This window comes from Puma concolor, chromosome A3, assembly GCF_028749965.1.
Source record: "Puma concolor isolate L17-30 chromosome A3, mPumCon1.1.hap2, whole genome shotgun sequence".
In the NCBI taxonomy this organism is placed as follows: domain Eukaryota; kingdom Metazoa; phylum Chordata; class Mammalia; order Carnivora; family Felidae; genus Puma; species Puma concolor.
The window spans coordinates 68152363-68162937 of record NC_141669.1 but is presented as its reverse complement, the minus strand read 5'-3'; the positions used below and the strand labels follow the sequence as shown (position 1 = coordinate 68162937).

Below are 10575 nucleotides of genomic sequence, written 5' to 3'. Positions count from 1 at the left end.
CTTTAAAAAATTTTTTTTTAATTTTTATTTTTGAGAGAAACAGAGTGTGAGCAGGGGATGGGCAGAGAGAGAGGGAGACACAAATCTGAAGCAGGCTCCAGGCTCTGAGCTGTCAGCACAGGCTTGAACTTCCAAACTGTGAGATCAAGACCTGAGCTGAAGGCAGACACTTAACCGACAGAGTCACCCAAATGCTCCTCAAAGTCATAGTGGCATAACTCCTGGTGAGAGAACCAGGAAGGAGAGCTTGATTGTGGGAGCATTTCCTAAGGAGTTGAATACAGATTGAAGTGACATAGAAACTACATGATTATTGAAAATGTTTTACCAAGTTCCATTTTTTTTTTTTTAATTTTTAAATTTTTTTTTTTTTCAACGTTTATTTATTTTTGGGACAGAGAGAGACAGAGCATGAACGGGGGAGGGGCAGAGAGAGAGGGAGACACAGAATCAGAAACAGGCTCCAGGCTCTGAGCCATCAGCCCAGAGCCCGACGCGGGGCTCAAACTCACGGACCGCGAGATCGTGACCTGGCTGAAGTCGGACGCTTAACCGACTGCGCCACCCAGGCGCCCCTCCATTTTTCCTCATTACACAAATTCAATTGAATACATCTGAACAAGAGTTCTAAAAATACTAATGATATTCTACCCACTAATTTTTTTCTTCCTTAGAATGAATGAGTTGTAACAGAAGCAAGCAGCATAATTAGTAAACTTCATTACTGTTTATTTTCATTTTTTCATTTATATGTTTACTTATTTATATCCTGTCTCCTTCACAAAGGAGCTGAACTGTTGCTACTCATTTTATGTGGTTTTATTCATAATTGATTACCCAGGAGATCCTACTTCTCTTGGAAATGAAATTTATGTTAATCTGAGTATTTTTGCCTTCAAAGTTTGACTTACATAGTAAATCACAATTTCTTGTGAAAGAACAACAGAAGAATATCCAAGTTCTCCAAATCCTTCACAAATTGCTTTAGGATACATCTATAAATCCCAAGGTGAGTTACACTCCCATGTCTGTTGGGGGTGGTGATTAGAAAACAAAACAACCCCAACAATAAATGACCAGCAAATCCTACCATCAGTGATGATGGGAAACTAAAGATCAGTGTTCGTGTTGGGGATTTTGGTGATGGGAATTGTGGCAATTGTCAACCGTCTCTCAATCCTCCCTTGTATCCTCTGTCTGCTCCAACCTTTACTTTGCTCCATGGTAGGCAGATCACCCTGTCTGTGGTTAGTTTTCAAGATCCCGGAGGTTAATTCTGAACTGGAGCACAATCCTACCTGATTTGGTCTTCGTTCTGGTCTGGTGTCTCTACCCCCTGCCCCATATTCTCTTATGAATATTTAAGAAAGAGATGTACTCTTATGAATGTTTCTTGGGGCACCTGGGTGGCTCAGTCCATTAAGCATTTGACTCTTGATTTCAGCTCAGGTCATGATCTCACTGTGAGTTTAAGCCCTACATTGGACTGTGCACTAGCAATGTAGAGCCTGCTTAGGATTCTCTCTTTCCCTCTCTCTTTGCCACTCCTCTGCTTGCGTGCACTCTTGCTCTCTCTCACTCAAAATAAACTTAAAAAAAGAGAACAGTTTCTATTTAACAGAACCAAAACACTTGACTTGCTTGTTAGTGATTAACCAACAGCACTGAGTCAGTCACTCCCAGGCATACCACCAGAAACGAACGTTTAGCAGATCAGAACCCCAGAACGGTGACAATCTTTTCAGATAGAAATGGCTTCAAAGCTGCTATTGTTTTGCTTGGTTGGTTGGTTGGTTTTGTTTTTAATATGAAAATAGAGCAGCAATTTTGTGGCCTAAAATCAGGTGATGACGATTCCCTGCATTGGGTACATGCACGTGGAGTTTTTTGTATGTTTGTATTTGTATATGCATAGGAAAGGGGCAAGGAATATACTTCAGAGGGTAGCGACATCTGAGTGGGGCTGGGAGGTGGTGAAGGGGAGCTTTCACTTCCTGCTTCCAGTTTACTTTGTATCCTGTCAGACTGAAATTTTTCTGACGAGCAGATATTACTGTTTTAATTAGCTGCTGAAGGAATACAAGTATGATGATTTCTAACAAACATATTTAAGACAACAACATTGTGAAACAGCACCACCAATGATCAGAAATCTTTTTGTATTTTTCACAGTGGCATTTTCAATCCAATGATAAATGGTGTATTTTAGGTTTTGTCCTACTGAGTGAATGAATGAATGAAAATAAAAAGAAAAAATTATCCAAATAATTCTTACATATAAACCCTCTGTTAACTTTGTATATCTTGGCTCAGGAGTCTACAATTTAGTCCTATCTTTGTGACTAGGATTATAATCTTTTAATACTGTTACTTCAGATCTTGTGTACAACCCACTCATTCAGCAGGCTTATTGAACATCTTCTCCTTGCCAGCCTCTGGGTTGGGTGCTGAGGATAGGATAGAGGTGGACCGATATAAATCTGCTTCAGTATACTAACCTTTACTGCATGCTTTCCAGGCCCTAAGCACGATGTCTGTGCTTTATATGTATTATCTCCTTTCATCTTTGTATCACCTCTATCTAGTGGAAATACCATTAACCCGATTTTACAGATAAAGACACTGAGACACAGAGAGATAACACTGCTAGGAACTAAGGTAGCAGTCATTTGAATCCCAGAGGGCTTCCGCTCTGACTCAACAGCCCATGCTTTTAAACCACTACTTCACAATGCCTTCCAGATCATAAGGTCAGTGTAATCTAGAAGAAGGAGTTGTACAAGTAAATATTTATTTTTGAACTTGGAACAACTTAAATTTCCAACCATAGGATGTGGGTCCACCCACATAGTGCCAGACTTGAGGAACATTTAAAAAGATGATGTAGATATTGATCCATTAACACAAAAGCAAATTCTGTTCATATTATTAAGTGGAAAAGATTGTAACAGTACTTGTAGAATGATTAAACTTTGTGAAAAACTACATAATTAAAAGTCAGAGTTGGATTCATTAAAGTCCAAGATGTCAAAAGTAAGCTACTAAGGGGGTCTGGCTGGCTTAGTTGGTGGAGCATGCAGTTAGCTCTTGATCTTGGGGTCCTTGAGCCCCATGTTGGGTGTAGAGATTATTTTGGAAAAAGAAACACTTTCAAAAGTAGGCTACTAAGTGTTTGAGGCCAGAACATTGGGGAACCTATCACCAGTCACTGCACTGTCCCCCAGTGAGCTGGATAAGGATTCTACCCATCTGCTCAACACAGAGCCCTGGGCAGCCACCACCAGTCAATCCCAGGTGGTGAATCTGGATTGAGATGAATCTTCTTTGTTGAGTATTTGCTCTTTGATTCTACTGCCAGACTCCCTTCACCACATTCTTTTCCTTGATTTCTCTTTCATTATATCTGATCTTACTCTCTTCTCTAGGCTCTATGTGTATCTTTCTTACACACTGTTTTGGCCTCTCCACTTGTATACTGGACCCTGGTTTTGTGCTGAAATTAACACTTTTCCCACATCATCACCTTCTGCTTTTCTTATAGTTCATTCCCATAAGCAGATCTATATATATTCTAATACCCACCATCATTTTTTTAAGGGTTTCTCTGGATGCCATATTCCTCTCTAGCTACTGCCCTTTATATCTCCTGGAACTATTGATTGTTTCTACTTCCTCTGTCTCCTGGTTCCCCTTCAGCCCCTCCCCACAGGCTCTGTTCTCCACCTCTGCACTGTAGCCTGGCACATCTCATCTCCATGATCTCCTTCTTGGCAAATTCAGTCATCAGTTCTCAGGCTTGGAGACTCGAACTCCCAGCAGCCTGTGAGACTGTGGAGACTCTGGTCTTGTTGAGCTTCTTTCTTCACTGGGTTTCTAGGATGCCAGAGTGTCCTGGCCCTTCACCTGTCTCTTTCATGATGTCCTCTCAGCCTATTCTGCTGGCGGCCTCTCTGGCTGGCCACTTCTTTTCTCTGTCTCCATTCATTCCCCACATGTTGCCGTCTAGCCCCAAGATATTTAACATCATCTGTAGGCCAACGAGTTCCCGATTTTTAACCCCAGGTTTTCAATATCTCCCCTACATTCCAGAGTTGTATATACTGTTGTTTACTTGAGTGTTTAAGAGGCATCTCATGCTTAAAGTGCAAAATAGAACACATGATTTCCACCCTGTGGCTGGGACTGCTAGCTGCCCTCTAGGAACCACCCTCCCCTTCTTCCTCTGAAATTGCTGGTGACTTTGGCTAGACCAGTGGCCACTCAGAATAACATTAACCTTGCCTACATTTCCAAAACTCTTTTGTAGGAGGGTTCTGGCTAATAAAATGTAATCAGAAGTATTGTGGCTGCTTCTGGACAACATTCACTTATTGTACCATATTTACAAACTACACCTTCAGGCACTTTACCTTAGGGACACCTTCTTTTTCCCTTTGTTTGCCCTTCTTCCATTCTACTGTCGAGAAAACAAAAGGTGATGGTTGGAGTTTTAGTGTCCATCTTGGGTGAGGAAAATGAGGACAACTTCCCGGAAGTAGCTGAGTGGTAAGCTGAAAGGGTCTCTGACATTCATGGAGCTGTCACACCAGTCCAGAACTACCTGCCTCCAGGCTTCCTTCCATGATGGACAAGTGAAGACCTTCCTTGTTCAAGCCACTTCCACTGTGCCTCTCAGCTGAACCTATCGTATCCAATATATTCACCTATGTATTCTGTATTTTATCTCTTGTCTATCAGAGAGCAATCCTCCTTTCACATACTAGGCAATTTGGAATGTTTAGGAAGTCAAGGAAAACTTTTCTTACACATTAATCACTAAAAGTATAAAGTTAGAAAAGATGATTTGCTTTTACACAAATTGATTCAACAAATAATTTTTTTAGAATGTATTTGTATCTAACGAAGATTCATACTTCTATTTTCTCTGGTTTTATTTTTTAAAGTTTATTTTTGAGAGAGAGAGAACACATGAGCAGGGAAGGGGCAGAGAGAGGGAGAGAGAGAGAATCCTAAGCAGGCTCCATGCTAACAGTGTGGAGCTGAGGAGGGGCTCAATCCCACAAATGATGAGCTCATGATCAAGAGTTGGATGCTTAACCGACTCAGCCACCCAGGTGCCTCTGTTTCTTGGGTTTTTAATGAGTTCTAATAAAAACCCATTTATGCTGCTAAGATTATACTCCTTTCCAAATGGATGAATTGTCATCATCTGACATTTTGTACTGGTTTGAGTACTTTCATATGACAGGCCTAAAATAAAATACATCCTTCTTGATGCATAAAATCATGTCCAAATTTGAGTTGTCTCAGGCTAGAATATCTAGAATCTTTTAAAAAGTCTATGTTAAGTTAGTTTACAGTACAAACGCAATATTTGCTGAATGAATGAGTAAATAAATTAATGGTGTATTCTCCTGTAATTCTTCAGCTATATAAAGTTATTGTGATACTTTAATTTTTTTTTAAACGTTTATTCATTTTTGAGAGACCAAACAGAGCGTGAGCTGGGGAGGGGCAGAGAGAGAGGGAGACAGAATCCAAAGCAGGCTCCAGGCTCTGAGCTGTCAGCACAGAACCTAATGTGGGGCCGGAACTCCCTGCCTGTGAGATCATGACCTGAGCCGAAGTTGGATACTCAACCAACTGAGCCACCCAGGAGCCCCTATTGTGATAATTTTAAAGCAAGCTCACAATTTCTTTGCCATTCCTCTCACTTAAGTTGGGTCCTAATTCCTCTCCCCCTAAATATGGGCTATCCTTGGGGACTGGGTTCTGTCAGATAGAATGCTGCTCAGGGGACACTTGAACCTATACCAAGACTAGGTTAGAATAGACAATGCAGCTTCCACACACTGCTCTCTGACACATTGCTTTTGGATTCCTGAGCTGATACAAGTGTGAGAAGTCTGGCTACTTTGAAGCCACCATGCTGGAGAGAGATGCCTAAGGAGCCCTGGCTGTTCTAGATGTTAGCTCATGGAGTTTTCCAAGGATAGCCTGCCATACGTGTGAGTGACTAAGCCTTCCCGTTATTTCAGTGTTCTTGATGGAGTGTGGCAGAGATGAGCTCTCTGTGCCCAAATTGTAGACTTATAGCAGGATAAATATTGCTTCAAGTCTCTAAGTTTGAGGGTAGTTTGAGTAGTACCCCTGGTCACAGAAACATTTTCTGACCCAGCACACCTATGCTATATGTTGCCACGAGAGTATTATTGCTTGATTGCCATGGAGAACATTCTGACACTTCAGTGCATTCCCTTTTCTGAAGAATTCTCTCTGTGGTAAAGAGGCATTCTTGTAGTCACCTACCATGTCTGTGGCCACTGGTCAGAAAGGGTTTCACTCCTCCTACCTTTTCCGAATCTATGGAGAATAGCAGAGATGTTGCCTTCCAAAACTGAAACAAACAAAATTAGCTCTTTCAAAGAAAACTGCCTTAAGATGTAGTTTATAAATATGGTACAATAAGTGATAAGTTAAAAAAAAAAGTGATAGGTTTTTCCTTCTCTTTGCCCTAGAAACAAGAACAGACTAGACTGTTTCAGCATAATCCAGGTGGCCAGAGAATATGCTCAGGACAGGAACAAAGTAACCGTAAAGAAATCCGCAGCCTTATTAACCTGTCTGTGGCAATGATGCGTTAAGTGAAAAGCAGGGGTGATGAAGAGTTCTTAAAAAGGCTATCCATTATCACCACTTCTTCAGTGTTAGCTAGGGAAGAAAGTACTCTCAGTGTAGATTCTCTAGGCCAAAATATGCCTAGACTGGAGAAAGCAATCTAATGTAATTCCATTGCAGCAAGCTCAAGTAGGAAAATTCTTGCACAAGTGGATGATACATTTGACAAATACAGTGCCCAATATAAATGACTATGCGGCATTCTGTTTTATAAATTGATCTATGAATTTGGCTAGCATTTATTTGTGTTCCTAAACTTGATCATTTCAGAGAAAGCTTTTAGGATCAATTTCCTAGACCACTGAAGACTGTTGGCATCTCCACCAAGGTGATGATGCCTCATCGGATTCTACAGGAAGCTGCTAGCTAATTTCTTTCTTTCTTTGATCCAAGTTTAGCCGTAGCAGGAAAGAGTGTCCAATTATAAGAGGCTCCCAAACATTAGTCCTCATCTGGATGATTGCCAGGCTTACAGAGCACTTTCTAGACCCAATGTCAGGGAGGCCACTTTCTTCCACGGTAGGACCTATCTTCTGACTTCAGCTTCATGATTTTAAGTCCTGAAACCTTAGGCTTTTAATTCTCTTTAAATGCAAGCACATCTCTCTGGTGAGTTGGGTTTATATGCCTAGTTTGAGCAGCTTCATATAAAAGTCATTTGGAAAACTAAATATGACAGCCATCTTCTTTCTAAGAAGCTATCAATTCAAAACAGAGAATATAATTAAATTGCATTTTGATTCTGGTGACTAGACAGTCTTTGATCATTTTATTAATGGTGTCAGAAACTGAACACATCTTAGAATGCAATATTAAAATTATGGAGAATTTTACTTTAGGGCAGGATCATTACCTGTCTTTCAGTCTCTTCCATTAAGTCTTTCTCCCTTCCTCCTCTCAGCCTGTAATCCCATTCTTATTTCACCTTGTCACTTCCCACTAGCTAGGCAACTTAAATAAATTGGTGATATCCTTTCATTTTTATAAGATTCATAAAGCTATTTATGAAATTTCTTTGTGAAAAATACAACAAGTTTAAAGTCAGTTAACAAGCACACACTATTTGAATTTTTTGTTTTGGGGGTGACAATAATACATGCAATTTTAGTTTTTAAAATTTAGGCTAAAGCATTCATTGGGATTTAGCAATGACTATTTTTTACTATCTGTAAAAAAACATTAATATTGGGATATGTATTTTTTTCTTCTTCTATTTTATTCTTTATTTTTGTAAAAGGAAATTGGCATCTATTTTTATGAATACAAAAAGGAAAACATTTTGAAAGGGAATGGCTTTTTTCTGAATCACTTAAAACAGACTAAAACTTATGTGCATTGAACACATTAGTGCTGAAAAAATATTCAGGGTATAATATCCAAGTCCCACTTGCAGGTGACCACTTATGAACCGACATTTCAATGGCATTTTTATCCTATCATGAGCCTCCCCCTATGAACTGAGTCACCTACTTGGATTTAAAGATAAAACACCTTCCTAGGGGAAAATGAAAATCTTAAAAGAATTTTTTTAACCCTAAGAGGTTCGGACCATACACCATTTCCCTGATTATGAAACATCCCAATAAAGAAAAATTTCAATATTTTGACATCTGGGCACATCTTTAAAGGCATTCTGAAAGCCCACATCTCTAGGGTTAAGAACATGTAATGCAATATGGTGTCACAGGTGATACCCTTAAAAGACAGCCTAATGGTCTATCTATTTAGGTTCAAGTTAGTTAACATACAGTGTAGTATGTTAACTCCAGGAGAATAACCCAGTGATTCATAATTAGATGTAACACCCAGTGCTCATCCCAATAAGTGCCCTTCTTAAGGTCCATCACACATTTAGTCCATCTCTTCACTCACTCTTTATGACCTCAGAACATTGCATACCTTGCTTTAATGAAAAAAGTAGTAAAGTTGGCTGTAAAGCAAAACTCCATAAAAAAATCTCTACCCTCCTTTGCAGTAATCTCCTTTATAAAATCAAAGAAACAGTATCAGCAAGAAGAAAAAAGAAACCCTCAGTGTTATGTGTTGATACCTCACTTTGTTCCCAACGTAATTTAAAGTGACTTGTCAGAATATGTAAAACTATAACAAAAGAGTGAAAAAGGGCAAAAAACAAGGGTGGGGACACAAAAGAGAGCCAGGAACAAGGCTTAAAAAAAGTATGAAATAACTACCTCTGCTCTGGGTGGATCACAGCTTGGTTCTATCTAGTAGCCCTGCATCAACTAATGACATCACCCCCCAAAATTCAATTTGCCTTGTGAGCATTTTGGGGGGAAGTAGAGAGGTCAGGGGGAGAGGTGAAAACACAGGGGAGTCTGGCCAACTCACTTTTCATTTGGCTTCATGTAGGAGTAGATTTTAACATATCTGGAATAGAAAACGCCCTAGACTGTGTGTTAGTAAAACAATCCTCCTCAAATATTGTTCTTCTGAGACAAAGCACTCATAAATATTGGAAGGCATCGAATTCAGAATCGAGGCCTGCTTGCTTGCCAAAAACAGAGCCTTAAAGATGTATAAAGCTCCTCTGTGTCTCTCCTCTCTTCAGAGTCAGACAGCTCAAAAGATTGATCTATTCTTGCTGTCGGCATTTCTTCACTTCCCCCTCACTCCTGAAACCACTTTAATGTGGCTTCCACCCCCAGCACATCACCAAAGCTGATCTTGCTAAGGTCCCCAAAGTACATTTCAGCTCATGTTTTTCTTAGAGTCTTAGCAGCATTTGGAAGTTGACTTCTCCCTCCTTCTTAAAATACTCTGTGCCCTTTGTTTTCTGTAACACCATACTTTTTGGACACCTCCCTGTTCTTTGTTCATTCCTTCTACCTGTCCTCCATCTGCTTCTCCTTTTTCACCTGACTCTTCAGTGTTAGTGTTCCTTAGTTCTGTTGTAGTGCTTAGAGGAACCCTAGATATGAGAGAGCCTACAAAAATGTTGCTGTCATGCAGACCAGAAAAAAAAAGTACTTATCCTCTGTATCCCATAATGGAGAAGTTCATCAAGTTCTTGTCAACTGAATGACAGCAGCGGTAAACACGGTATATTGCCTTGCTCACTCTTGGTTCCATAGTCCTTCTGGTGCTTTTCCTTTACTGCAGACCCTGGAGAGCCAGGAACCGTGTTTCCCTCACTCCTTTACAGCTAGAGACTCCAACATGATGTAGGTTTCATCCATCAGAAGTCCTCATGTGAAATCTGAATTTGAAATTGATATAGGTGGAAAGAGAAGCAGCAGAAATGCCTGAATCATCCACTTAGCTAGTGTGAGGATCTAGCTGCTATTAACGTGACGCTGGAGCCAGTAATCCTGGTGAGACTTCCTGATGCCTGGACTGTGGCTAGGGTAGCATATCCATCAGTGCAATGATTTCAGTGACAGTCTCCTGATTCCCAGAAGTTCCCCTCATGGGCCTATCACACACAAAAAAATTGTCCAAGGCTTAGCAATGGAGATTAGGGAACTTTCAGGAAAGTTCTGGGTATTGTTTTGGGAACTTTCAGCAATTTTCTGATGTTACAGATATGCCCCTTTGATTTTCGACTAACTACACTATTTGACAACTCTAAGGTAGAAATTTACTTGTTGCAAACCAAAGAAATGCTAATACTCCTTGTTAATAACAAAGCAAGTTACCTTTTTTTCTGGTAGATATATAATTGGCCTTTGCCCTAAAGGAAAGATAATCCCAAAAATTCTTTTTATTGCCCTAAAACTCTAATAATATGGGAGTCACTAGCCATATGCAATTATTGAGCACTTGTAATGTAGCCAGTTTGAATTGAGATATGTTGTAAGTGTAGAATACCAGAATTCAAAGCCTCAATATAAAAGGTATGTAAACTCTATCATTTTGTTCATTAATTGTTTATATGGA

At 39.9% G+C, this 10575-nt stretch overlaps 1 protein-coding gene across 2 annotated transcripts in view; it reads left to right on the top strand.

Moving 5' to 3' along the window:
• ACYP2 (acylphosphatase 2) overlaps positions 1–10575 on the top strand; it is a 293604-nt gene that overhangs the window by 266494 nt on the left and 16535 nt on the right. The gene's annotated exons all lie outside the window — the stretch shown is intronic.